Here is a 26948-nt window from a genome sequence, read left to right as displayed (position 1 = left end):
AGAGCTGATGGGAAGCTGACACTCTGCAAGTTTCATACAGAAGTTACGTACAACCTATTAGGCACAATATAAGGAATACATAGACCCAGAGAGCAGCAATGAGTCAACATACTACATGAAAACAGTTGCCAAACGTGACCTTATTTGTTGCTGTCTCCTCTGGAGTAGAATGAGAAAGAATACAAATTTGCCACTGCATTTTTTTGCACGTGGGGTGATTTTTGCAGTTATTTTCCAGAGGTACATAGAATCTATTACAATATAGCTTTTAATATTTAATATATTGTAAGTAGATTAAATAAATAAAACGTAGGGACTCAAAATTCTTTTGCTTAAATGCATAGGCTTTTGTTTGTGTAAGACCGAGAGCTTTAAACAATGCCAGTGAGCATGCGTTTCTGCTTGAACTTACTTGCAACTGAAGTATTAATAAATTCTTAGGATGAAATCCTAGCCTCGTTGATGTCAACTGGAGCTCTGCCTCTCATTCCAACTGGACTGAGATTTCAGATTTCTGCATGCCATTACTTTATCCCTCCTGAGCTGCTGTGTTATGGTGGCCGATCTCATTACATCACGCTGTTACATATTCCTTTCTAATGAATGAAGTAAAATGTGTATCCATTATCTATACATACTGCCTTCATAATAAAGGAAGGCAACAGAAACAATCCTTAAAAATAAATGTTCAGTTTTATCTGAATAACACAGAAAGCAGCTCAGTGACTGGATACATGGAAAAACATGAATATATTTGAGACTAGAACTATTCAACTCCAGATGAAGAAAAGTTGGAGGAAGCAGTATGCAATTAGATACAATTATGAAAGATACAGGAAATTAGAGCTGTTCGTAGCTATTTTTCCAATTAACATTTGTCTTTCATTGGAGGAAAACTTTTAACTGGAAATAACCACCAGAATTGTGCCTTGTCAAGCAAAATGCTGATTTCTTCTTTATAGGAGGGGAAAACAAAAAACCCTCTCCCTAAAGTGTTTTCCGAGGGTGAAAGATGCAAAGACTGAAAAGTGATTCTTGTTTCAATAAGAAAAATCAAAATTTCCATGAATAAGTTCCTGGATGAAATAGTAGAACTTGTCTTTATCCTAATGATAACATCTGTTTGCAATAACACTCCATGCCAGTAAAGGATGTTATTTTAACTAATCTATTGGCTTGGCGATGAAAGTGACAGTAAAATGTTGATATGGAAGCTAATTTCTGTGTTTGGCCTTGAGTTCCATCTTCACAGACACCGGGTGAACACAGAAACTATTTTTGGCAACATCATAGCAACCCAGATTTAATTCTGACACTTCTCTGCCTTCCTGAAATCCAGGGAAGACATCTGGCTGCGTTTTCTGTGTATGTTTGTGAAGTGCCATTGAAATCATTTGCATCAGCAGCAAATTTGGAGATAGAAACATGACAAGAAGGTGCATGTGGGGAGGAGGGGACCAAAAGCTTGGGTTAAGAAGGAAAAAAGAATGGCAGCTCTTCAATGTATAATGTGCTTACTGAAAGCTGGGAATAAGATGTCATCCGGAATGTGTTTCTGTGAACTTCTAGCTTTGTCTAGCGCTTCGATGTCGTTCAGACCCATGATTTATATGGAATTATGCATATGCATGGCATGCGAGGAACGAGAGGATGGCTCTGCCTGATTCCCAGGGGAGTCCCTGCCGGAGGCGTTTGCAGTCCCTGCCATGAGTGTGCTTCCAGCAGCCCTTTAGAAGAATAACTGACTTCAGTGTTTGTGAGTTATCGGTTAATTTAATACTATTTAGGGTGGCCACAGACTCCTCATCATTTTTTTGGAAATGAGAAATGTTTGTTTAAGCAAAAATAGCTCTGTAGGCTTTGTGTGCAGTCATTTAGCTTAATTCACCACCGTCTTATTGTCATCCTCCGCCAGAAGCTGAGCTTTCCAGTTACTTGCAGTATGCTCAAGTTGCAGACTCTGTAAAGGAAAAAAAAAATATTAAAAAAAAATAATAGTGCTCCTCATCTGCTCAGCTAATTGCGTGTTAGCCTCCTGCAGCAGCGAGCGGGCCAAGTGGATGCAGACATGCCTGTGCTGTCTGGCAGGGCAGCGCAGGGGCCCCGGCGCCTGGCGGCACACATGGTGAGGCATGGCACCCGCGGAGCCGAGCGCAGGCAGGCCCCTGCGTGTTGAGGCACACATGGCGCGGGAGCCTGCTGCCAGACGCGCTCGTCGAGGCTGTCTGCAGCCTGCCCACAAGGCAGCCATGTGGGTGGAAGGCAGGCGAGCGGTGGAGCAAACCGGCTTATGGCTGTTTCGCTTTGGAGACCACTTTTTCCAAGCGTCCTAAACACGGGCCTTAATCATCAGCACTTCTGAAGCACTCATCGTTCTTGTATCCAGGCAAGGAGCCTTGTTATTACCCTTTGAGAGATACCACATTCCCTCATTTCCTATGGAAGGGGGCCTGCCAGCAGTATCAATACCGGCACCGCTCGGCTTGTTTCGCATTAAAAATGTCCCCAGGGAAGATCTGTGCTCGTCTTCAGCAGGGTCTCAAGACCATCACGAGAGTAAACTCTTGTGCTGGGCCACCGATGGTTACCTCCAGGGAACGCAGTGGTGGTCACTTCACTGAACACACCGCTTTGCCTTTGCCAAGGGGAGAGAACGCTCCGTGCCTGAACTGAGAAACCCTCCCTTGGGCTTCTCACTGCTGAAATGGTGACAGAAGTGGTCACTGTCCTCCACCAGCTGCCCTTGACCTTCCTCTGTGTGGCGATGCACTGCAGTGACCCTGGTCCCTGGTGCAGTGGCTGGCCCTTTGTGCTACAAGCCTGAGTGGCCCCACTCCAGTTCCAATGCTAGAAGAGGTGTTTGGAACAAAGGGAAGGGCAAAATGCTGCCCACAAGGTACCGGAGCACCCGCACCCTGACCTGCTCTGGGCTGTGGCTCCCAGCAACAGGGTGTGCAGGAGGGATCACACAAAAAAGCTGTGTTTTCACCAACATTTAAATTTGCCTCCTGTATTTCAGAGTTCTGAGATGCAGGTACCGTAACCACGTATGCTGCTTAGGGGGATCCATGGATCTGCATGCCATGGCTGTTTGCACAGGGAGACTGAGGGGTGTTGCAGACCATCCAGCTCATGTATGAAAAGGCTGGTCACCGAGGGTGAAGAAAATACTGTAGAGATGTGATATCACAAGTTATATAATATCATGGCCAAATCTCTGCAGCTGGATATCATCAAATCAAAATTAGAAACTCATTGGAAGCAAAGGACAGTCTTTGCACAGATTGCCTATAAATCTGCAATAACTAGTTCTCCCTGGGCGTAACATCAAAAACATTTTTTAGTGTCTCATTAGTAAGAAAATTTATTGCTCAACTATTGAACTATGTCGATTTTTGAAAACATTGTGTGAATAATTCCAGAAAGCATGTGTTTGATTTGTATTCGTTTTGTGCCGCTGGATAGAAAAAGTGGCTTTTCCCCTACGATGAAATGACACTAATCATGAAATTAAAAGGTGAAGCATGTCTACAGTTTCAGAACAAGGTAAATTTTTATAAATATGCTAATGCCCTCCCTTTCCTATAAGTCAAACTAAGATTAAGGAGTTCATACCCCAGCTGAGCTTCAAAAAAAAATAAAAAATAGAAGACCCAATTACAGTTCTGTAGAGGGGAAAAGAACTCGTCCCAGCCCTTATTATTTTTTCTTTGTGCTGCAGTGTGTTTCCCAGCTGTGCCTGTTGGCCAGTTTTGTGGCTCAAATAGCCTGAAAAAAAAACCAAAAACAAAACCAAACCGATTGAGAAACAGGAGAGAAGTTTAAATGAAACTCAGCATTGTCTGCAGAGGATGGATGGAAAGGGTTTACAAGTACCTGTTACGTGGTGCGGATTTATTGTCAGTAATGTGTGTGCATGAGTCGGGTTAACACCACCACATGTAGGCAGAGTGCTATCTTTTCACATGTTTTAGCAATAGGGAGGGCAAAAGAAATGGCTCCAGGGGGATTCACTAGCATGGGCATATGTGTGCAAAATTCCTTTAAAAGCTTGGGTGCTGGCAGGCGGTTCTGTACCCAGGCATCTCCCTCAGCTTCAGGCCTGTGAGGATGACTATGAGTGAGCAAATAACACAAAGGCCCCGTTACCCTCCACCAGCATGCCCTCGCTAGATTCTCCTCGGCAAAGAAATGCTTGTCAGCAGGCTTGTAAGGTGAAGGAAAGCCTCTGAGCATGAGGATTTGTGATGCCCTGCTGGCCCTGCAGCTCCCCAGGACCAGGGCGCAGGGACGGCAGGGGCACAGAGGGGCTGCCACGAGGTCTGGAGCAACTTTTGGGGCAAGCCCACATCTGGACCATCCGGAGGCTTGGCTGAGGCTTGGGTTTAGCTGGTGAGCAATGAGGACAGGCAAATTATGCCATTAAACTCCCCTGCCTTTGGAAACATAACTGGTTGATTGGTTTTATCATGCTGGTAGCAAAGTTTCTTCAGTGTCTTTGCTTCGGCCGTGCGCTCTCCTTCCTTGCACGACATACTCCGCAAATGCAAACAACCAACCAGCTCTTATATCAAGGAATTTATAATGTGGGAAAATGAAAGAGAAAAGAAAGTGAGTCAGAGGGGCCAAGTGGTCTGGTCAGGGTTACTCACACCTCAGTGGCAGAGTCAGGAATAAACTCAGGCTGGGGAACCACAACCCTGTGCCCACCAGACTATGGAAAATACAACTGAATTCCCAGCTGCCCTTGCAAAGCAAATTTTTTTTTTTCCAGAATGGAAAAATAAAATAAAACAAAAGAAATAGCTGGATCTATGTAGCATTTGTAGCAGGTAATTCCTTCTCATGAAAGAGTTTCAGCATCATCCAATCAGGGAACTATGGAAACCACCAAAAAAATAAGCATGGCTATGGTAACGCCCCGTTCACATCTCTGAGCAGATACCTCCAAGCCCTGCCTGGTGAACTCCTGTACCAGCATCACCAGTGCAGATGAAGCAGCTGACAATTAGGAAGGACTGTGAGGGCAAGCAGAGACCTTCCTAAAGAGGCGCTGGGAGCCAGCAGCATGCCTGTCCTGGCTCTGCTGCCAACACGCTGCATCCTGGCCGGCAGAAGGTCTGTAGTGCAGGTGGGCTTCCTCCCACCTTCAGGCATTACCACCCTAATGCAAGCAATCCCCACACCGCAGACACTTCTCAGCCAAGGCTTCCCACTCGGTGCTGCTGTTTTGAATGAGGGGTGCCCTACCCAGCTCCAGGAGACACAGGGGAGAGGGTCCCTCCCGGAGGAGGTGAGCCTCTGGCTCCAGCAAACCTCCCCAGAGCACCTCCCTGCCTTGCCTACAAAGGCCTCCGAACTGGGCTCCAGAGGACACCAGCAGTGCTCCCCTGCTTTCTTCCAGCTGTGCTGGGAAGTCTCTTTCCCAAACATTCATGGGAAATGAGAAAACACAGGCACAGAGGCACAGCCCCGGCCTTCACTGGAATGAAAGTGAGCCCCCCTGTGACCCCACTCTCCCACATCAGGCCCCTCCAGCCCAGCTTTACGGGTGAGAAGGATCAAAGGGCTCCAACTGCTCCCATATGGTCAATGGCCCTGTACGTTGTGTATAATTACACACAAGCATCCCCACATCCATGTTCGGTCTCTATTAAAGATCGCTGGGCGGCAGCCAGCGCCGTTTTCCCAAGGCAAGAACATCTCCAGACATCATGGCAGTGGCGTCATACCCGCACACACATCCCAGCAGCTGCGGGGCCAGGACACCCACCCGGCTGTGGCACAGGATCCCCTCCGCTGCCCACCATCCTGTCCCACAAAGCTGGGACACAGCGATGCTGGCGGGCAGTGGAGACCCTCCTTCGGACTCCAGCTGGGAGGAGTGCTTTTCAGCCACAGGGTGGCATCTGATGGATGCATTCATGAAACGTTTACACTGATTGGGTGAATTCAAAGCTGGCCTTTTAAAAAATTAATTTCACTTTGTTAATATAACTCCTCAAAGGGGATGCTTACTTTTTATTAAGACTGGCAGAAACAGGAAAATCAGCCCTTCGGCCACTTATTTGAGGCTGTTACGATTCTTTTTTGAAGCAGACACCTGTGCAATGGATGGTGGACTAAGCTGGAAGGGGCAGGAGATCCCAGTTCCCGTTTTCAACCTAATGGTGAAGCTTCATGACGGTCCCTGGAGGTGTGAGCGTAAGGTTCACGTTCAGCCTGGCCACCCACCACCTCTGGATTGCTCCTTGCTGTCTCCCAGGCCAGCACTTACCAAATATAGGAAGAAAGCTTATTTTAGCAGAGCCCTCTTACCTGGGTAAGTCCGTCCTGTGACTGCCTGCTGCCGTTGCAAACCGTAATTGCTGAGCTGCCATCCTTGATCATCATTCTGGGCTGGAAAAGGAGAAGCTCCATCACTAAAGATGTGATGGATCCAGCTCAGCCTGACTTCATTTCAGGCAGGGCTTTGTGGCATGCATCACTGCTGGATGCGTTCCTTGTTAACATGCACCGTTGCGAAAGTGGCACTGGAGAGTACTAGGGGAAACTGGTTTCTGAGATGAAGCTCAGAGGCTGACACAAGGACTTGCATGAACACCCAGGCTGATCCAACAGTCTCCTTTTCATAAACACAACCACTACGAAACTTGGGGTTTGTTTGACTTTTTTTTTTTTTTTTATTGAAGAAATGCTCCCTCCTAGCACTTCCAGCTATTGTCACCTTGGGTCGCCTCCCAAGCTGTTAGCGGATCTCATTAGGGATTTTCCTTCAAGAAAATGTTTTCAAACAGAAAATGTACTGGCAAAGAAAAGCCTGTGTTTTGTGGTGGTCTTCCCAGGCAAGAAGAAAAGCGAAAAGGCATTAAAAAAAAAGACATTAGGCAGATTCCTCTGGTTCTCAAAGGGGATCCTTGGGCCGTGACTACCTCAAGGATATGGTTGCTCACCCATTTCTGTAAAGGGCTTTCAGTGGGTCACCTGGATTCTCTACAGGGCAGACAGTAAGGGACGTTTTCCTCCTTTGCTTCCTACTTTCCCCTGTTGTCTGTTTGCTGGCATCGAAACTGGGGTTTGGAGTGACAATGCTGAATGGCAATGTTGATACCTGGTTTGTGTCCAAGGCGTGTTTCTTTCAAGTAATTAGTTTGGGAAGTAAAAAGCCCATGTTGCTGTGCTTTTTCAGGGATGGGGGGTTAGGTTACCTGCTGAGTTGGAGACATTACCTGTTTCATTACCTGTTTGGTTGTTCCCCCCCCCCCCCCCCCCCAAGTTCTAGACTTGTGATAGCCTGGGAAAAAATTGCCTTTATAGAGGGATGCTTTAAAAAGAACCATGGACGCCCCCACCTTTCTCTGCGTAGTAGCCCAAGGGCAGACTTAATTAAAAGTCCTTCAAAATATACTCCCCACTGCTCTAAGCTACTGTGTCTCAAAAACTCTGGTGCTCTGCCAAAGTGGGAGCAGGCGTATGTTAAAGTGACAGGTACAAAAGAGGTTGTTATATTCCTGGTGCTCCCTTCTCTGATCCCTCTGTTCTGAAGTCCCACAACCTAAACATTATTGAAAATAATGAATAATCACCTCCTTTCTCCCCTTCCCACCTAACAAACACATTATGGCTAACCGTTTGCCTTTTGCAAGCAGTCTCTCTGGCACAGGTTCCCACTCCCGGTTGAGATTCAGCCCTGAAGCCTCGGGAATTTTCCTGGAAAGAGCAGCTTGGTCACACCATGTCTTTGCTGGCACTGTGTCCTGTGGAAGCCTGCCACGCTGCCTGCACAAGGACGATCAGGCTAGAGCACCTTAATACCTCCCTAGCTTCTTGTTAGCAGCGGAGATAATCAAAGCCTCCTTGTCATCGGGATACTCCGAATTTTCTAAGTGCATCTAGACACATCAGCCTTTCTGCTGACAGCACGGCCCAGGCACCACTGCCCACAGCCTCTGTGGCAGCCAGCAACGAGAGCCAGTATCAGGATGAGAGACAACGATTTCAGAGAGAAGGGTGGAATCGTCACTTTTCCTGCCTGTGATGGAAAGCTCATGACAGCCATTGCTAGGCAGTAGGATGAGATAAACATCCTTCCCTGAAGACTGAAGAGAGAGAAGGAGCATGAATTGGAGCACATTAAGTTAATCTAACAGCTTGGCATGGACTAGCTTCCCATTTTCACAGTAAGTGGGAGCCTTATTCTGTCAATGTGCTGAGGATTTTATTTCTAGAGATTTATAGCCACAGGTTCTGGAGTGCTCTGTAATTACATGAGTTTACACTTGCAGGGACAAAGGCTGAGTAAATATTTTATTAGGCAATTTTTTATCTTATTGAAACTGAATACACATGTGATAATTTGCCTGGTGAATGGGGGAAGGATAGTGAAATAAATAAGATAGTTTACACAGAGCTTTCTTTGTGGGCTGCATGCAGAATCAGCGCCGCAGGCTGCATTGATCCCAGCAAGCGACACCCACAGCCAGTGCAAGAGCCTGGGCACAGCCATGCAGAGAGGTCACTGCTGGCTGTGAAACATGTCCATCCCATGGGATGAAGGGACTCCAAAAGTCTCCTTGTACAGAGACATTGTCCTGGGACCGATGAATTTGTTTAGCCTGGTGGGTACCTGCCACCCATGCCAGCACAGGCTAAAGGCACCAAGACCCCTCCTGTATGGACTTCTTTTCCTTCCTTCAGCTGTTTTCTGATCTTGACTCCACGTGTTTTGCTCAAATTACCCCTTGACAGTAGCAGCAAGGAGTCTCCAGGATCACTCACAGGACACAGAGCACTGATGGTCCCCAAGGGCTGTTGGCACTGCTGATACACAGCTCTCCATCACACCCTCCCATTCATCATGACAGAAATAATAAATAGTACAGGCCACAGCTTTTAAACGGGACCTCTTGTTACCACAGATCTTTCAAGGTTTCTCTGCTGTGGGATCCAGTTAGTGGAACAGATCTGAACTGCACCGTCTGTGGCGTTGATTCACAGTGGAGAATTTCTGGCAAAATTTGAGGCTCATATCCAAGAGCATGCCAGCCAGGATGCTCTGAAGTTTAATGTTGGCTCTTGCAAAGAAGACAGTGTGATGAAAGAGGGAGATTTTACAAGAGAAACACTTAATTTTGTGGAAGTTGTTGAAAATAAATGGTTGTCATTGTCAGGTAGGTAAGTGGCCCTGGGAGGCAGAAATGGATGGAGCTGGCTGAGCTCACTGCCCTTGGGGGGCAGGTGATCTTTTCATGCTGTTATTTTTGGCTCTCCAAGAGCAGGTCCCAACCCCATGGCTCTGCTGGCAATGAAAGTGTGTTTGCACTGCCACCGTACAGCAAGGAGACATTGGCATCAGCTCCTTGGGGCCGTGGGTGCTCAGATGCAAACCCCAGGGTCTGCTTAGCTCCCCCTGCCCCATTGCTGGGCAGAAATTTGTGCCGTGCATCACTGATCTTCTCAGGAGACTCGGACTCCTGATGCCAGCTTATCAGCGTCAGGGAGCCAGTAAGGAACTTACTAATTAATGACATGGGGCCTCCCTCCTACGGCATTCATGCTGGCCAACATCAGAGCCAAGTGGCCCTTAAAAAAAAATATTTCTTAGGGGCAAGAAACTGATGTCACCTGTCCTGTGCCCCAGCCGGGGAGGGGGTCACTTGGCTGCCTAGGAGCTGCAAGTCCTCCAGGGCGAGGGTGGGGAAGACAGGATTCTCACTTCAGCTGGACATGAGACCCTCCTCAGACCCCTGAAGAACAGCAATATGTTGACATGCCCTTCCCCCTTGTCCATCAAAAGCAGCTGCAGTCACACAGAGAGATCATCATGCAAGTCCTCAGCCTTCTCCTGGCTGGTTTCATCACCGGTTGGCCTTGCCTCCCTCAAACAGCAGCAGAGAGCTGCCTCCTCTTACAAAATCCACCCCAGCCCGACAGTTCGTGTGATGCCTCCTGGATACGGCCCCCCTAGAGGGCTGCTGCTCTACTGTGTGGTTTATTGGGATGGTACAGGGTCGCAGCACTCTCCAAACTATCAAGCTGCAACAAAGTCTTTTACCATCTCATACCAGCACATTCTTCATACAGTCCCTCTGCTGCCTTCTCCTCACCCAGAGTACCTGTTCTCTCTGCTTCTTCCTCCTCTGTCTTCCTCAGCTGCCCAACCTCTTAACAGAACCAGCCACAGCTGCACCTTGTCTACACCAGCCAACCCACCGCCCCTGAAGCCAGCCCACAGCTGTGTATTATCAATGCTAATTAACCCAGCTTCATTCCTCTACACTTACCCCTTTTTTCTTTTTCTTTTTAACATTTCATACTTTATGTTTTTAACAATCATTACAACCTTTTTACAAATAAATTTTTCATACGGTCCTCTATAATTCCTCTACAGTACAGGGCTGGCTGTTCACAGCAAAGTGACGACCTGCTAGCCTAAGTTCCTGACTTATCCAGCCTCCACTTGTAGCCACGGGATCAAGACTCATGCAATACTGTGGATGTGATCCAAGTCCCACTGCAGCCAACAGCCAGCTGCTGTTTGCATTTACTCTGTATTGACATGAACTTAGCATGAGCAGAATGTGGCTTGCTTGGGAAGGTGCCTGTTGATTTTAAGATGACTTACAATGAAGAGTGAACTTCCAACAGCTTGCTGATGTGCAGGCAATAAACTCTTGGATATGGCAGCTGTATATGAAACTCAGCTTTGAAATTAAGCTCTTGGTGAAGAAGCATCAGTGTAACATTTTTTAGCAGCAAGACATTTAATAAACATCTTTGCAGGCACATGTAAAATTGATAAAAAGCAAAGCTTCCTACAGCGTTTCAGAGATTTGTATTATTATTCTATTCACAAACAACTGCAGCCTGTTATAAGTCCCACAGCACAAAATTTTCTAAGAATAGTCAAGGAACCTTAGAATTAATTTATAAAATTTGGTAATCATTTGCAACTTCATTAAATACTCAGATACCTAATAATACATTATTCTTATCTTGATTTTAAATTTTAATTGCATGAAGTTGGTCCCTCAATAATTAACACGTCGTATATCCCACCTAATTCATGAACTAATTGTCATTTCCTAGTTCTTAATGTTGCTTGCTAATTCTGCCAGTGATAAAGAATTTTATGTCAAAACTCCAGAGTAAGTGACATTCCGCATGCACAATAATGACAAAACAAGTTAATTTACTGCAAAGTTGTTGAAAGACAGAGCTTTTTTAATTGCATATTTGTTACCTTCATTAAAAGGTAAGTGGCTCTCCAGTTATGTATTTGCCCATTTCTTACACATTAAAAAAGTGCTAATGAACCTGATTAAAATTAATTGAAAAGGTCCAAGATCTGCAAAGAGATCCTAACATCAACAGACTTCTAATTACTGCTGAAAGTGGACTTAAATGGGGTTTAGCAGTAGCTAGAAATTCATTTTCTAGCTCTGTTGTAAGGAACGATACAGGCAAGAAAAAGCGACCCAGGACCGAAACACCTGGTTACGGATGCAGCAAACGCGGAGGGTTTGGACGCTGTTTCCTCTCATTCCTCTCGGCTGACAAGGGCCCTGCCCGCCCCCCGTCCCCGCGCGGGGCAGGCTGTGTTACAGCTGCACGGAGCAGAACAGGCGCTCGCAAGAAAGTCCCGGGGGGAGAAAACTCTGGGCTCCCCGGTTGCAAGGATGCAAGGTATCAGAAAAAGCCTGAATTGTAGGCGGGTGAAGGGAAATGCCCACTGAAAGTGGGGCTCTAGAGTGAGAAAGGGAACCCGAAACTGAGGCACTACGAGGAGAAGGGGGAAAGGTGCAGGAGAGGGCTGGCTGCTCAGCACCAGGGACAGACCAGGGAACGGGAACAGGGAGGTCTGGGCCCTGCAGAGAATGGGCTGTGCTGGAAATCTTGGTTTATCCCACTTGGGCTTTCCTGGAAATTGTGCTTACAGCCATCCAGGACGCTGGAAGAGAATGATCCGTGCTGTGGTTCACCAAGGTGAAAACGATGGGCGATGCCCAGAGTCAAGGCACTGGCCAGAAACCTTTTCAGCTATCAGGCACGTTTTATCCGTGCTGTTCGGGCAGTCACAAACCCACAGACCTGGAAAAAGGGGCTCATTCCTCCTCCAGTTATGCTCAGCAGCAGTAGCGTGTCTCTAAGGTGGGGAGAGGGTACGTTTATGTATTTATAGCAAAAATAGAGAGTTGCCTTAGACAACGGTCTCCCTCAAACTTCACAGACCACTTTGTTACTTTAACCGCACCATTTATCATTGTCCCTTTTCCTCTGTGCTCCCCCGCTATCCACTGGCATTATTCCAGGATATTGCAATCTTATTAGAACTATTTTCTTCATCTCTGTTAATAACATACACCACTTATCTTGCTACCACTATATAAATGTAAAAGAAGAGAGAAACATATGAGCTATTTTAATTTTTTTTGTTTTGATTGAATTTAAATTGCTGAATGAAAAAAATAGCTTCTTCTAGTAATTCTGCTGTAACTAACTCAGTTTGATATTGGTTCTATTAGCCTTCTAATAGCATGAAAGCTAAAAAATTAAGTCGTTCCACTTCCACATTCATAATTATGTGCAATTAAAATCTTTACATACCCAAAAGTCTTATATGAAGCCCTGAACCCTTCAACTGTCACTCTTCATTATCTCCAAGCCTAACAATTTTACAGTGACACATTGTACACAATGAGATGTGCTAAAGAGGAAATATTATATTTTACTGATGTATGTGTTCTTTTAATTTCTCTGAATTAGCTTTTTGATATGGATGCTAATTGTTTTCTTTGAAAGGAGTCGCCACAGATATGTGATTTCTCTGTGCCTGTTGCGCTTCAAAAAAAATACAGTTAATTGCAGGAAACAGGAATTTCTGTCTTTTTTATATATATAAAAATAATCAGCTGCATATCAAAGGAATGAATCTTAATCCAACTTTCTGATTGTACATTAAAAAGAAACCTTCAGTGTTTGTGACCAGCACAGAGTATTTGGCGACTTTTGATGTTTCCCCTTTTCATTTATTCATGAGGAGAGATGAATAATTAAAACAGGATGTTTGGCAAAACCAGTGCGCACACAAAAAAATATTTCCATATGAACTTCCAGCTTCAGCGCATGATACTCTACAAGACACGTTACTGCAGGGTTGTCCATATGGCAAGTGTGCATGTAACTCTGAAACCATAGACCTGATCGAGACTTGGGATCCTGCCATCAGTGGCTGACAGCTGTTACTGCTGTATAAATGCAAATGCTAAGTGTGGATCAGACAAGTGTGGCAGCTAAGAGAGGCTGAATTTGAGCCCAGTCCTGGGTGGGATGAAGGCCACTGGTTACGCGTGCTCGCAGGGTGAGTGACAAACCGGCTCTGGATCACCAGGGGAAGGTGGAGTGAGTCGCCACACTCCCTCACGGTTACGCAGGAGAAACCTGAGCTGCAACACAGAACTGCCCCTCTTGATGGAGCAGCAGGCTGCTCCACATGCATTAGAGAAGGTCCTTGAGATGGAGAGGGAGGGTTTGGTCTGTAGCTTCCTGCAGGCTGCTCACCAGGTAGTTTTAACATTCAGTCTTAGCTGCAATGCTGCCAGAAGCCCTAGTCTTCATCCTAAATCTCACAAAAGGTTAATTTGACTTACCTCTCATTCACTATAAAGAAATACTGTAGAGAAGTGACAATATACCATGCATATCAAAAGGTCTCAAGCAGTCTGAGCTGGTCTCCTTTGTCTTGAAAATCTTCAAAGGAGCTCATGTGTTTTCATCAACACACCCTGCTCTATTTCACAGCTTGGAGGATCCTGCTGTTGAAAGACATCTTCTCTCCATATCTAGGCTGGAAATTCCCCACTGACTCTAATGAAGGTCTACATTCCTGTTTGCGACATTACTAAATTTATTCTTCAAAAATTTTAATGCAGCTTCTGAGCTCCTGTGAACTTGTGCACTGGTGTTGGAATGACAAGTAAAAAGGGCTCCATTCACGCTCGGTCTAATAATCAGTCACTGTCTATAGCTGTCTCTAACATTTCCTACAAATCCTTGCCATCTGTGCAAACTACATATATTTTGTTTATCTTAATACCTGCAGTCATGCTTTAGCTTCTTACATAGACAAAAAGGCTTCCAAAATGCGGCTGGTTTGTGCTTGTCCTTCAGTATGCCTCTTGAAACCTAACTAGTTTTGCTCCATCTCCTCTTGGAGTTTCACCTTTGCCTCTGCTTTTCCTGAAGTGGAGTCTGTGGTTTATGAATCATTTTACTATGACTTTATCTTGTTTTCCCTCCAGAGCTGTGGTCTTCACTTACATTCTCTGAACGGCAAAGCCCATTTGTTTCTTTTTAAACTTCTGTCAGCTTAAATTTCCATCAGCACTCTTCTCTGCTTGGGGTCTCTGATCCCTGCTCAGACCTTACCTCAAATTAGGGATTCCACAAGCTTCTGTAAAATGAGGATCAACTTAAATTCTCAGATTAAGTGAGATGAATAATTAAAATTAAAATTCTGCCTCTATTTTGCTATTCCTTAACCAATGTGAGGATCATCTCCTATTTCTCATCTGAAAATACAATTTTAAAAGCTAGCTTTTTTCACTGATGTTTTCGGTAGCTCCACCTGCACAGATTTGTTTCTTGAACATTCTCCTGAGCCCTGTGGGCACTTTGGATGGGGTAAGCTGCATAAAGAGCTTGGTTCCATATTCCCCGTATGCTTTCAGGATGTATTTACCACTGTGGTAGAAGGACAGTGGGACACACAGCGTTTCCCAGAGGCAATCTTCTCAGAAATTAATAAAACCTTAATAAAATGTATAAAATTAATAAGTTGCTCTCCTTTTCCCAGACTACCCTTCCCCATCCTCCAGGAAAATTACAGCCAACAACTATGAGCAGATGAATCTTCTGAAATGGATAGGACAAATTCAGCAGAGCCTTAATATCGACTGGTGGCATGGGGTGAGGGCTGGGGAGCGCCAGAGCTCACACACCAGCGATGTCAGACCTTCAGAGGGTGCCGCTGACATCTAAAGGGGACAAGGGACCAAAGTGGGCCACCACCAACATGCCCTGACTGCCCGTTCTGGGCACGGGGGACACAGATCAGCAGAGAAATCCACTGCAGCTGGCGGCACAGGGAGGGATCTGGTGGTGTTTTCTTTTCCACCAAGGCTACTGAGGGCTTCTCTGTGGAAGACTCACTCGCTCTGCTTATATTGTTATCTAATATAAATAAGTTGATTAAGTGGCTTGTTTAAATTGCATTTATCACATTCCATCCTTGTTGAAAAACCCTCTTCAAAAATCTAAGTGGCTGGAGCATTTGCAGAGAAGTGTTATACTCACAAGAGTGATAATGAGTTAGGTGCAGCTGGGAATCAGGTGTATGAGAATCACTGAACACTTGGCAAAGGCTGTTATTCCCTTTCTCCCCCTCTTTTCCTTCTCATGATTAAAAAAAAATCAGGAAAGGTATTTGTACACCACCAACAGAAGCTTGTTTGTTTTGGTTTGGTTTTTTTACAGAGTTCGTTCAGCTTGTAGGTCCTTATTAATTTATTTTTCTGCCTCTCTAAATCACTGAGGAGTATCTGCTAATACTTCTTCATGTCATTCCTTTTTGGGGGTGTTGATGGTGTCTTTGACCCTGTGCCTCCACACAGAAACCTCAAGCATTGCTAGGAAAGGCTTTCCTCAGGTGTCACCTACAGTTTTTTCTGTATTTTGGTCAACACATATAAATTTTCTCCCACTTTCTGATTACTGTAATGGCCTTAAGCAAGCGGAAAACAGCACAGCATCCTTGTACCGAATTTCCCAGGACAAGCTTGTTTCCTGGGTAGGATGTAGCTTCAGTGCCACTCCCTGGCTCTCCTTCCTCCTAGTCCCAGCCGGGTGAAGGCAGGATGTGTCAAAATCATTGAAAACTCAGACTCCTTTGGGCTGAAGGGACATCCTCTGGGTCGTGGTCCAATTTGGAAGATAAATAAGAGAAGATTCTGGTAGTCTTCTGAAATGCTCTTATCCAAGGAAGGGGATGAATTTGTTTCCAGAGGCCCCAGAATCCTTGAAATAATGTAAACAAGAGTCATGATTCCTCTTGCAGATCCATTGATCCACATGTGTGGTGAGAAAGATTAAGAATGATTTCCTTGTAAACCTGTCATTGATGAATTTTAACCACCTGGTGCAGGGATAGCTGTTTCATGAGTCACGTCCACTATGCACAAATCCTCACAGCAGCTACAGTCAATGGATTACACAAGTGCCATTCAGTGCCATGTCTTTTCATGTGGGTTCTTTCTTTTCTGCATATTCATTTTGAAAAGATTAATATAAAGATGGAGCTACAAGAAAGAAAATATAACAGCACAAAAATCTGCTTTGTGCTTCCTATTTCTTGTTACTGTTAGTCACTCTGATCGCACCATCAGCTAAGTGAAGTCTAATTGAATAGCAGATCAGCTTGGATGGCAGCTCTGCTGCTGTACTACCAATTCAACAAATTGCCTTTTCCTCTCTAGCAAGGTGCTTTATCCGATTGGTAGCAAGTTATCATACAAATTTCTGTTACGAAAAAAGACTGCTCATTAGTAAAAAACATCCCAGACAAAAGCAAGATATTTAGACAACATTTCTGCTCGAGTAGCAAAGAAATGCTATTTGCAGGCTTAAGAGATCAGCCTAAGAGTTCCTAGAAACATTTTGGGCTTTCATGATGTTAGCCTAATATCTGCCGAGCCCAACTGCTCGCCGTTGCGCTACTGCCGTGCCACTGTAGAAGCACGTAAGACTTGGTGGGACAGTCATCCAGGATTCATACAACAACCAGCCAAATCATTGGAGAGAGCCAGGTGGACCACCCAACTGCTGACAACCAGCAGCATCGACACAAGTGCTGCGTAAAGCTGCAGTTGTGGGCTCACACCTGCTGTAGGCTGAGCACACGGAGGCGAGACAAGCCATGGCAGGCTGCAGATACTCACCTTCAGGAATCACATTCCTTCTCTGCACTCTGCCAGAGAGCCCGGCTGGATGCTTTGTGTACTGCTGTTATGCACTGGGGTGGTTTGTTACTGTTTTGCCCCGGAGATATTTCAGGCAATTAGGTCCCAAACCATCCCATGGTTTACAGATTACCTTCAGTTCTGTCCAAAAGTTTCAAGTCTGCACATCTCAAAATGCCTTCCCCAGTGTTTTACTCTGATCATCCCTCTAATGTGGGATATGGACTTGGAGCAAGCGCCTGCATGGCCCCAAGGCACAGCAAAAAAGTCGAGTATGTATCCCATCTGATGGTGGGATCACAAGGAGCGGACAGCTATGGTTGACTCTGCAGCATGGGAGAAACTTCAAATTTGTCTCAACAGGCCTGCTTAGAAATAACCCCTAACCACAGCGCTGCAGGATCTAATGCTGCTATGGATGGCCAGGAGATTCCCTCCTGGAACAATACTGGCAACCAAGAAGAAAAATGGAAGTTCTGCATTTGGTGGTTGAGCTGAGACACTTCTGCTGGACCCATAAGAAAAAGTACTTTTCAATCCTTGGCTTTAAAGCAATGAGATTTGTTTTTCTTACAAATTGCATTTTGAAAGACTTTTTAAAAAAAATCTAAAAGTTTTTTTAACAAATTACACCTTTTTTTTATGCTGAAATGTCACTGAATCTAATGCAAAATCACCACTATTTTCTGTTTTCTCAGGACTTCCAGTTTACTCTCCACGAAAGAAAACTATCAGGGCTCTGACAGAAGTTGCAATGGGCAGTTCCTGTTTTTCTCCCATAAGAAAAGAGTGCATAGATCAGGTATACATCCCTGGCAGAAGGAAGAGATGGTTCTTCCCTGGGGAGATACCCAGTCTACTCTAATAAGAGGTTTCCAAAACACAGGTGAAGCAGGCGAGGAAATGAACCAAGAGTCTGCAGCACAGCAGATGCTCTAAGTAGGAGAAAGTGTGAGTCAGCAGACAGGTAGAGTAGGACCTCTGACACATTTCAAAATCAATTTTGTTCTTCCTCTGATATTAAAAGTCAGAAGAGAGTTCTGTGTAGCTGCAGTAAGGCTCCAGACCTTTAGATTTTGAAATGAAGTGTTTGTAGATCGCTGAAGATCCAAATTATGCCCAAATTATGTTATTATAGTGTAATCATCTTGTTAGCTGCTTAGAACATTTTCTTCATTATCACTTCATTCATACTTCTGATGATGAACAGATGGTACCAATGTCATAACGCAGCATAAATCACTCCCAAATGTTGTTTGAAAACAGTCAGAAGGTGGTAGGGACATCCTCCTGCTGGTGAGCCTGGCTCACTCCCTTGGCTGTAAGAGGAGTTACAGAAACCTACTTTGCCACTTACCAATGTGCTGGCTGCTGGCACCACAATACTGCAAGTCCTGTATGAACAGCTGTCATATGATCGCTTATACTGAGAACAAAGTATGCATTTTTATGTTTTTTCTCAGCAAAGACTGGTGAACCTAAGGCATTTCAAGGTGGATTATGGCCCATTTCAATCAGCACAAGAACGTCATAAAGAAGTCCCACATGTCCAGCAGATCCAGTTCTTACTGAAGAAGTTATTGCCGGTATCTGTACTTACACCTCATCCTCTTAAAGGACGCAGACTCTTAGTAGTCTGCAAGGGAAAAGCAGTGTAAAGCAGACTCACTCTGCTGCAACAGTCCTGCACTGGAGTAAAGTCCTTCACGGCCATGGAAATGGTGCAACTGGAAGTTGCCTGTTGCAGTTTTAGCTGGCACTAGCGGTGGAGCTGACCCTGAGAACAAGGCAGTGAGAGTCCGTCCATCCCAGGTGCTCCCCTCACCTACAGCACAGCCCAAGGTTCAGAGGGCAAATCCAAAGTTAAGGTCTAATCCAGATGCCAGTGCCCTTTGGAAAAAGATCAGTGATTCCTCAAGTATCCCACAGAGCTTTATGGGCACTCTGGCCCCCTCTCCAGCGAGCAGATGGAAGCCACGGAGCTCAGTTTGTTTGTAACTTCTCCCTCTCATTGTTCCTTTCCCGGGTTCGGGCAGACACTCCACAGCAATCAGCAAAAGGACCGAGCGTTCTCAGAGCAAACACACCATCATTTTACTCAGAATCAGAACAAACACACTCCAGACCCCAATCCCCAAATCCAGGAGACACAGATGGAGTTGAAACCCAGAGCACCTAAGCAAGCAAAGATGTACACACACACACAAAACCCCCATGAAAGCGAAACGACAGCTACCATAAGGCTGCTCATCCCTGACTAAAATTAACAAAACCAAACCAACACAAAACAACCCCAACCAGCAGGGCAAATATGGACCCCAAAAATCATAAACACTTTTCAAACTCATATAAAACATGTTTTTCAGACTCAACTCTAACTCTGTCCCCCCACCTCTAGCTGTACCAAAATGGAGCTCAGCCTTTGATTTCTAGATGCTTAGTCAGGCCAAAAGAGCAACCTGGTCTCGGCTTGCAGCACAAGGATGGCAGATTTTGCCACTGCAGGAAGGAAGGACCCCCTGTTTAGCTTGTTAAAAGTATTTACATGCCTAGTTCCCCTTGATCCCCCTTTGCAAATTTGGTTCTAGCTCTCAGCAGAAATTCCTCCCAGAAATCTTTTACTAGCCACTAGAGGGGAATGTGTCACACAGGGAGAAGGGACAGAGTGACACCACATCCAAGTTGCAGCCAGTTTGCTCACTCAGATGGAGAAAGCATTTAGTGTCGTGCTGGATTTTACAGTTTTTAGGAGCTAGTTTAGCATTTATCAGGTGCCTTGTTATTTTACTCTTTTCTGTCATATTGATCTCTCTCACTTTCTGCCAGTTTAGGGCAGTTGATGTTAAAGTCATGGACTCTTCAGGTGAAAAAAGATCCTTACAGACACTTAATTTGATGCCTAATACCCTCGTAAACCCATAAATCATGCATTTGAGAATGTGATCTCCACTGAAACAGTCTCCTATTCAAAATTGTTTACAGAGCATAGCAAGTACAGCATTTCTATCCCAGGAGAAATGCTGACATTTCAGCCCTTCTCTCCATTTAAAACAGGATTAAAAAGTAAGATTCAGATTCTTCTGTGTGTGGGATGGAAATTCTGCATTAATTCCAGGTAAGGAATGACAGATTCATTTGGATGTTCTTTAACAGAATAAAACTTTCAGCAGTTTGGATATTGATGGGTTTTTACTTCAGTCACTGATAGAACAACCCTAAATATCCTGCATCAAAAATGTATTTCTCTGCAGCGTATGGGAGCCAGGCACTGCCTCACTGGAGCTGGAATCTGCTCTTCCCTACAGCCCAGATTTCCGAACCAGGCCACAGCTTGTATCATACCCCAAGGTCCCACGATCACTGGGTGTTACAGCAGTCCAGGGCAGCAAAAAATCAGCACATGGGCTTACAGTCCTCTTGGGAATCAGGACAATGAGGTCCCGCGTGAGTTTATGCAGTGTATCATGAGAATCTGCCATTCTCCTTCCCTTACAAACTATTCCATCTGAAATCTATGTCCTGGGTCATGTGGGCGAGCAGCTATGAACATCAGGGCTGGGGATGCAAGCAGTCTGCAACACTGGGAGCTGAACTCCTACTGCCATATGGCAAAGCATCATACGGAAATTCACTCCAGGGGAAAAAAAAAAAAAAAGATTTAAAATGTGTTTCAGTCAAATGAAATAGTTAATTCCATTTTTATGTGGAAGCTGCAAATATTCATTGACACAAAAACTTTCCAATAGAAAATTCTGAACTGGCAGTAACTGCATTTTTATTGGGGAAAAAAATTTAAAAATTGTATTTATCATCCTGATAAAAGATTCCAAATCAGCTCTGGATATTTGCATCAGAGATTTACATTTCAAATATGTCTTGTTCATGAGCCAAATTTTTGGCAGATAGGAATTAGCAGATTCAAATCAATAGAGCCACAGAGACTGACAAAAAAAAAAAAAGGAAACTGCATCTCTACATATTCAAATGCCCTCTCCTGATAGCATACTGGTGTATGCCAAATTAAACCACCTGTTCTGCAAAGAGGCTTTCATCAGAATGCTCGAAGGTCATATACCTGTTCAGTCCTCTCTCTCCAATACCCCCAAATCCTCATGCATGTCCTTTAGAAGATGTGGAGCTCCCATACGTTGCTGGAGTTGACACCTACCTACATCCCTCCTAGACGTAAACCCTAGACTTGCCCATGACAGCCACTAACTCCTTCAGCAAGTCACTGTGGGTGTGATGCTCAAGAGAACTGGTTCATTTTCACCAGCGATACTTTTGGCCCAACAGAAACTTTGCCATGCAAGTAAAGGCAGATGGTTGATTTTGGACCCACAGCTTTTATATACAGAGGACAGTTTGTGAGGAGATGAAGGCAGAAGTTTCAGGTGTTTCTCTCAATAAGGGTGGTTGAAAACTACCCATTGCAATTTGCTGTATTTTAGGTGTATCTTCTGCTGGGAGCCTGATGAGACTGTTCCTGTGTTCAGTGATTAGCCTCAAAGTTAGACCAATGTTCTTCATTCGTATGCTGCAGATGCCAAGGAAGCAAAATTAGAAGCCGATGCAATAGCAAACACGCACTTTGCTAAAATTATCACATTTAGTGTGATTCCCATAATAAAAGCATGAGCCAGTGTGGGGAGCCTCTTTCAATTTACACAGAGAGACTTGGGGTCTCCTGACAGTCAGAACAGAGCCAATGTTTCTGAGTAAACTTTGTTAGGAAAACAGATTAAAAACTCCAGAGGTTTCACTAAATCTTATACAGGAAAACACCTTGTTACCCTTCTGATTTAGAATCATAATTTAGTACCAGTGAATAATACATATTAAGTGGCAGTGAATATGTCTTTGTAACAAAGCTTATGTCATGTATTTTTTTATTTTATGTGAAATATGCAAAATTAGCTGTTCTATTGTGATTATTATTATTACTATTGTGACAGTTGTGCAATAGTTGCCACAATCAAGTCTTGATGGCTCATTAATGAGTCATTTACTGAAAGTAGTCAAGTAGATGATTTTGGTTGGACACATTGCCTTGTTATATTGATGTGCCTCTGACAGAAATTTTGTCACACCTAGAATTAGGTTTCACATTTTAAAGTAGTGGAAATAAGCCCCCCTGCATTTCAATCGCTTTCTAAGAAAGCAGGATAATCCTTCCTTAAAATATACTCTTTCTTTAAAATCTGCTCTAAAATCTACTCATTCTGTTGGTGATCATTTATAGAAGATGGTTATAAAAGGAGAAAAAAACCCCTCCCTATGTGAGATGGATTTGCAACCTCACATTGCCATTCTTTTCTAGCACTGCCTGGTTATTTCCCTCCCTCATTATTAGCAAGCAGCAGTGTAGCCGTGGCCGTGAGCCCCTTCACCGTGGTACTGTGGAGCAGGGCCACCGGGCTCAGCAGCAGATGGACACAGACTTAGAAGACTGCTTTAAACATGCTTTTCATGCACATGCTTTAAAGACGGCCCTGAGAGATGGTTACCCCTGGAGTTCAGCCCCGTGGCTGCTGCCACTTCATGGTTTCCTTGACCTGTGACCGGGATCAGCTGGATCAGGGAAGCATAACGTTGCGTTACAAAACCAGGAGTTCAGGTTTTATAATCCCTTGGAAATGTGAGTGCCATAGGCATACTGAAACTCTTACTGCAACGTGATGTGTGGCTGTTATCCTGATGATCAGCTGCCCCGCTGTCCATTTTCCGTAGCCACAAAAGAAAGCTGTTTTGCTGATACATCACCACCTATACTTGCTGCTGAATTTTCTGCCTCGTACCTTCCCCTAGACCCTGCCATCCCCTCCATCCCAGCACTCCTCCCTTTCCATCCCAGAGGAGGGTTAGCCTCCTGACCATGCTGCTGGAAGCGTATATTCATCCAGAGAAACTGTGCATCCCCACATCTCTTACCTAAACTGAATCGCTATGTGTGGATTCTGTGTGGGCTGAAAGTGAAAATCTAAACCACATTACCTTTCTTCTCGCTCTAGGGGAAAAAAAACCAACCAAACCCCAACAACACCCAGATTCTCACAAATTTCTCTGCAGGGTTATTTTACCTTTTTTAGAACTTAATTCGATTTTACCCTTGACACAATGTTGCTGGGTTTGACAGTTAAACTTGCCAGTATGTGTGTTCCATATATGTGTTCCTCTGGTAGGGAAGAGCTAAAATTTCATGCCAGATACAAACGGTGATGTGGGAAGAGAATTTTTTTAAATTTGCTTAAAAAATAGAAATAATTACCACTATCAGCAGCAACACAGCTTGCTAAGTGACTACTGGTGATAGCTAGCTAAGGAAAAAAATGGAAAATCAAAGTCTACGGCCTTCTACCATACACTCCCTGCCCCTTCTCTATCCAGAAAAAATTCAGATTTCTCATGAGGATCTCTGTCTTCCTTGCACTGCAAGGCAATGTGTCAGTAGTAGGTGACCAAACTGATTACTTTGAAGCACTTGTCCCCCTCAGCATCCTGGGCTGTTACGTTGTGAGTTGCCTCCAAGGTTTACCCCCTCTGAAAGACAGGGTTAAATGCAGGTTTTGAGACAGTTTCATCGAGAGGGCTGGGGAAAGAGCAGATCTAAATGTACAGCTGATGACAAGCTCAGCTCATTCTTTGGAAGGAATATGATCTAGACAGGCTGGAGTTGTTACTGGACAGGCAGGTAGCAAGTGATTTGCCACGTTTTTAAGTCAAATTCATTATGCTTAATATTTCATATGCAATAACAGAAAAAAATCCACATGATTTCCTGAATAAGTTGTTAGGAAGTTTCACAGATGATGTGAGAAAGGAGACATTGAAATCATTTACCTAATGCAATTCCATTACTAGAAACTTTAAGAACATCCCATCTCAATTTACTCCTGCCTCTCAGATACAACTCTTCATTTAGTTATTTGAAACTAGTTTATTCAAGTATGCAGTGACTCTGGAACATTTGCACAGCAATGTCAGATGCTATCTGAGAAATAAGTAGTACATTTTCAGGCTCTGAAAGTAATTTTTGATGACACCCTTAAATCAACTTCATGGTCAGCTTTCTCATTTTGAGCAAGAACTGGGATTCCATTGTGATAACTGAAGGCTGCATGTTACTTGATCTACGGTAATGTAGAATAATTACTAGTCCATTGCACTTCATTACACTACTGTAATAGGCAGCAGGTCAGTGTTTGAGCTACAGCTGCTCTGAAAATTGAGCTGACACTGATACTACGGTAGAAGTGATAGCGAAAGGCTCTCATGCAAATTGTTGAAATTAGCTTCCACTCAATGGATTTTGAAATGCAATACATGACTCTGATCAGGACACCTGGCTTTGACTAACTTTTTTTTTTTTTCCCCTTGGATACAATGGGATGGTCATGAAATAAATTAATTGTTTGATGCAATGTGCCTTATAAAAGGTCACTGAAATGCCAGAGGATTCTAAATACCACAGGACTGTTGGACTCTGGCTAATAACATTCTCTAACATGTCACTGAAGGCTATCTGATAGTGGTTTTATTTTATTTAGATAATTCTCACAATCATTTGCAAGCATTCTGCTCCTATATTCGCAGGATATTTCACTGCATAAGACAATCCTACTTTTTATCAATGCCCTTAATTTATCAAGCCTTCAGACAAGGGCAGTAGGGCAGAGACTCTGAAAAACAAGGTGTTTTCCTTTATTAGCTAGCTGGAATCTCTGAATTGAGCCAGCTGCTGCACTAAGCATCCCCTAAGCAGCCAGTCTTCTAGAGGCACGGGTTGATCCTCACCAAGGCAGAACCTTGCTATGAGGTCTGCAATGAGCACACAGGCTGACATACCACCAGCGTGTTTGAAACACTTCTTACCGCTATTCAAAACTAGATGTGGGTGTTTTTGAGGAAAATGGAATATTTTTTCCTCTGAAACATTTGTTTAATCAAACTACCCATTTCAGTAAATTGAATTCTGCTGGAAAACAACTGTCCAAGCTGACATACCACCTTTCCATTCCAGGGAATGCTTACCACTACTTAGTCACAAAAAAAAAAAAAAAAAAAAAAAAAAAAGAGAAACTTGACACGCGTGAAGAAAGAAATCTTGCCATAGCTCTAGAATAAAGCAAAGTGGTTTATAAAAACCACCCACATACATTGCCCTGGCTATTGCCCTGTCACTGTTTTCTGCAGTGAAGCCTGCCCAGCCCCACACGGTGCGTCTCTGACAGAATGCCCAGACCTCCACCTGCCCTGCCCCACAGGGATCTCCGCTCCAGCGTGCAGCCTCTTCTGGCCCTGAAGAGCCTTGACTTGGGGGGGGGACGACCCCAGCCTGCACCCTCCTCACTTCTGAGCTAGGGCACTACAGTAACTGTCATGTTTCTGCCTCTGGCCTTTGATGCCAGTGTGATTCAGGCAAGCCTCTTTTTCCTCCAGAGAAGCCTAAGTGCAGAAGGAATCCTTCGACACCTGCCAAGGTGTATTTAATGAATAACCCTGCTGCTTCTTATATGACTTGGAATATTTTTAAATGATGCTTTTGCTGGAAGTATTCTCTTGACATTTGCATTTACTAGCTTCAATATGTACACAAAGAGAGGTTGTGAAAGTATGCACAGATATCTGAAATCTTCCCCCATTAATGCACCACAGTGCCTTCCTATACACTCCCTATAGATTGTGTAGTTTAGTCTGTATCTTTCCTAGCCTCTTGGGGGATTATAGCTAGAATTGACTACCACTATTTGTTTGAACTCTTTATAAATTAATAAAAAAAATAAATCAATACATGTTTGTAAATGCCAGCTAATCACAAGTAGCTTTATACAAATTAGAGCAGGATGTAAGAAGGAAGTAAATGGACAATGCCTGTGAGGGTGAAAAAGTCAACACTCAAAGTTCATCTGCTACCTGATTCCAGATACATACAGCCTGTTCCTCTGGTTTTGTTATTCATGAGAGATGGGGAAGGGGGAGAAGAGCAAAGCAAACATAGCCTGTGCTGTATGGGCAATGAATACAAAGAGCCAGTGAGCCATGAGAGTAGGAGCTCTATCAGAGAAAACTGGAATGCCAGAACATTCATCATGTGGATTTCAAGATGGAAGCAAAAAAACCCCAAGCAACCACCTAGATTTCTGGATTAATATATGGGAATTAATTTTCTGTCAGATTCAGACTCATTGCTTTTCTACCTCAGAAAACACTTTTCTGGTTTAGCTATGGTGCCTATGGTTTAGCTATGTTAGCCAAAAGCATCCATGAGGTGGGATTCACAGTTGATATACTGTAGAGTTTTTAGAAGATTGACTTATTGCCCCCAAAAGGTACATAGGTGTCTGTGATGCGTGAAAACATTTCTTTTCCTATGTATAAAGCAATTCTTTGTAAAGGAATATCCCCTAGCATTATCATGTTCAAAGAATGGTAACCAAATAGAAAATGGAAATGTATCACATCATCCACTAGTAATCATCAGCTTTGCTTCACCTAATTCAACGAGATCCTACGGAGTGTCACTCCCTTGCCAGAAAGGTTGAGTTGTATGCAGCCAGATCAGCAGAGCTCAGGGTGAGGAAGCAACCTGGGACACATGCATCATATAGACTTACCTTCGTGCAGATGGGTTCAACTGGCCCCCTGGAATATCAGATCAACTGGGAAATGAGGGGTCTTCCTAGAGGGATCCTACATTTTTTCTGCTTAAACCTGCTTAGCTGCTCTCCTCCTCAAGCTGTTTTGCTACTTAGCAATAATACCATCAGCAATTCGGTGCAGTAAGAAGTAGTGGGGACTTACTTGCTGGCTAAAATACCAATGTGTATTTATTCAGGGTGCTGATGGACCAGGAGGTATAAAGCAAAGCATCTCTGTATAGACATCCTCTGTGCCTGAAAAAAAACATTTCTGCCTTTCAGTTTTGTGAGGTTT

General features: G+C 44.2%; 1 long non-coding RNA gene across 1 annotated transcript; it reads right to left on the bottom strand.

The window, feature by feature from the left end:
* Nucleotides 1–1683: 1683 nt before the first annotated feature.
* Nucleotides 1684–26717, bottom strand: LOC119153166. Its single transcript, XR_005106083.1, has 3 exons — nucleotides 26630–26717; nucleotides 6319–6399; nucleotides 1684–1960 (listed from the first exon to the last, which is right to left on the bottom strand). It is a non-coding gene; the product is annotated as an uncharacterized LOC119153166 (long non-coding RNA).
* Nucleotides 26718–26948: the final 231 nt, after the last annotated feature.

This window comes from Falco rusticolus, chromosome 9 (genome assembly GCF_015220075.1).
Source record: "Falco rusticolus isolate bFalRus1 chromosome 9, bFalRus1.pri, whole genome shotgun sequence".
In the NCBI taxonomy this organism is placed as follows: Eukaryota; Metazoa; Chordata; class Aves; order Falconiformes; family Falconidae; genus Falco; species Falco rusticolus.
Note: the sequence above shows the minus strand (reverse complement) of the source record. Positions and strands in the feature narration are given on the sequence as shown.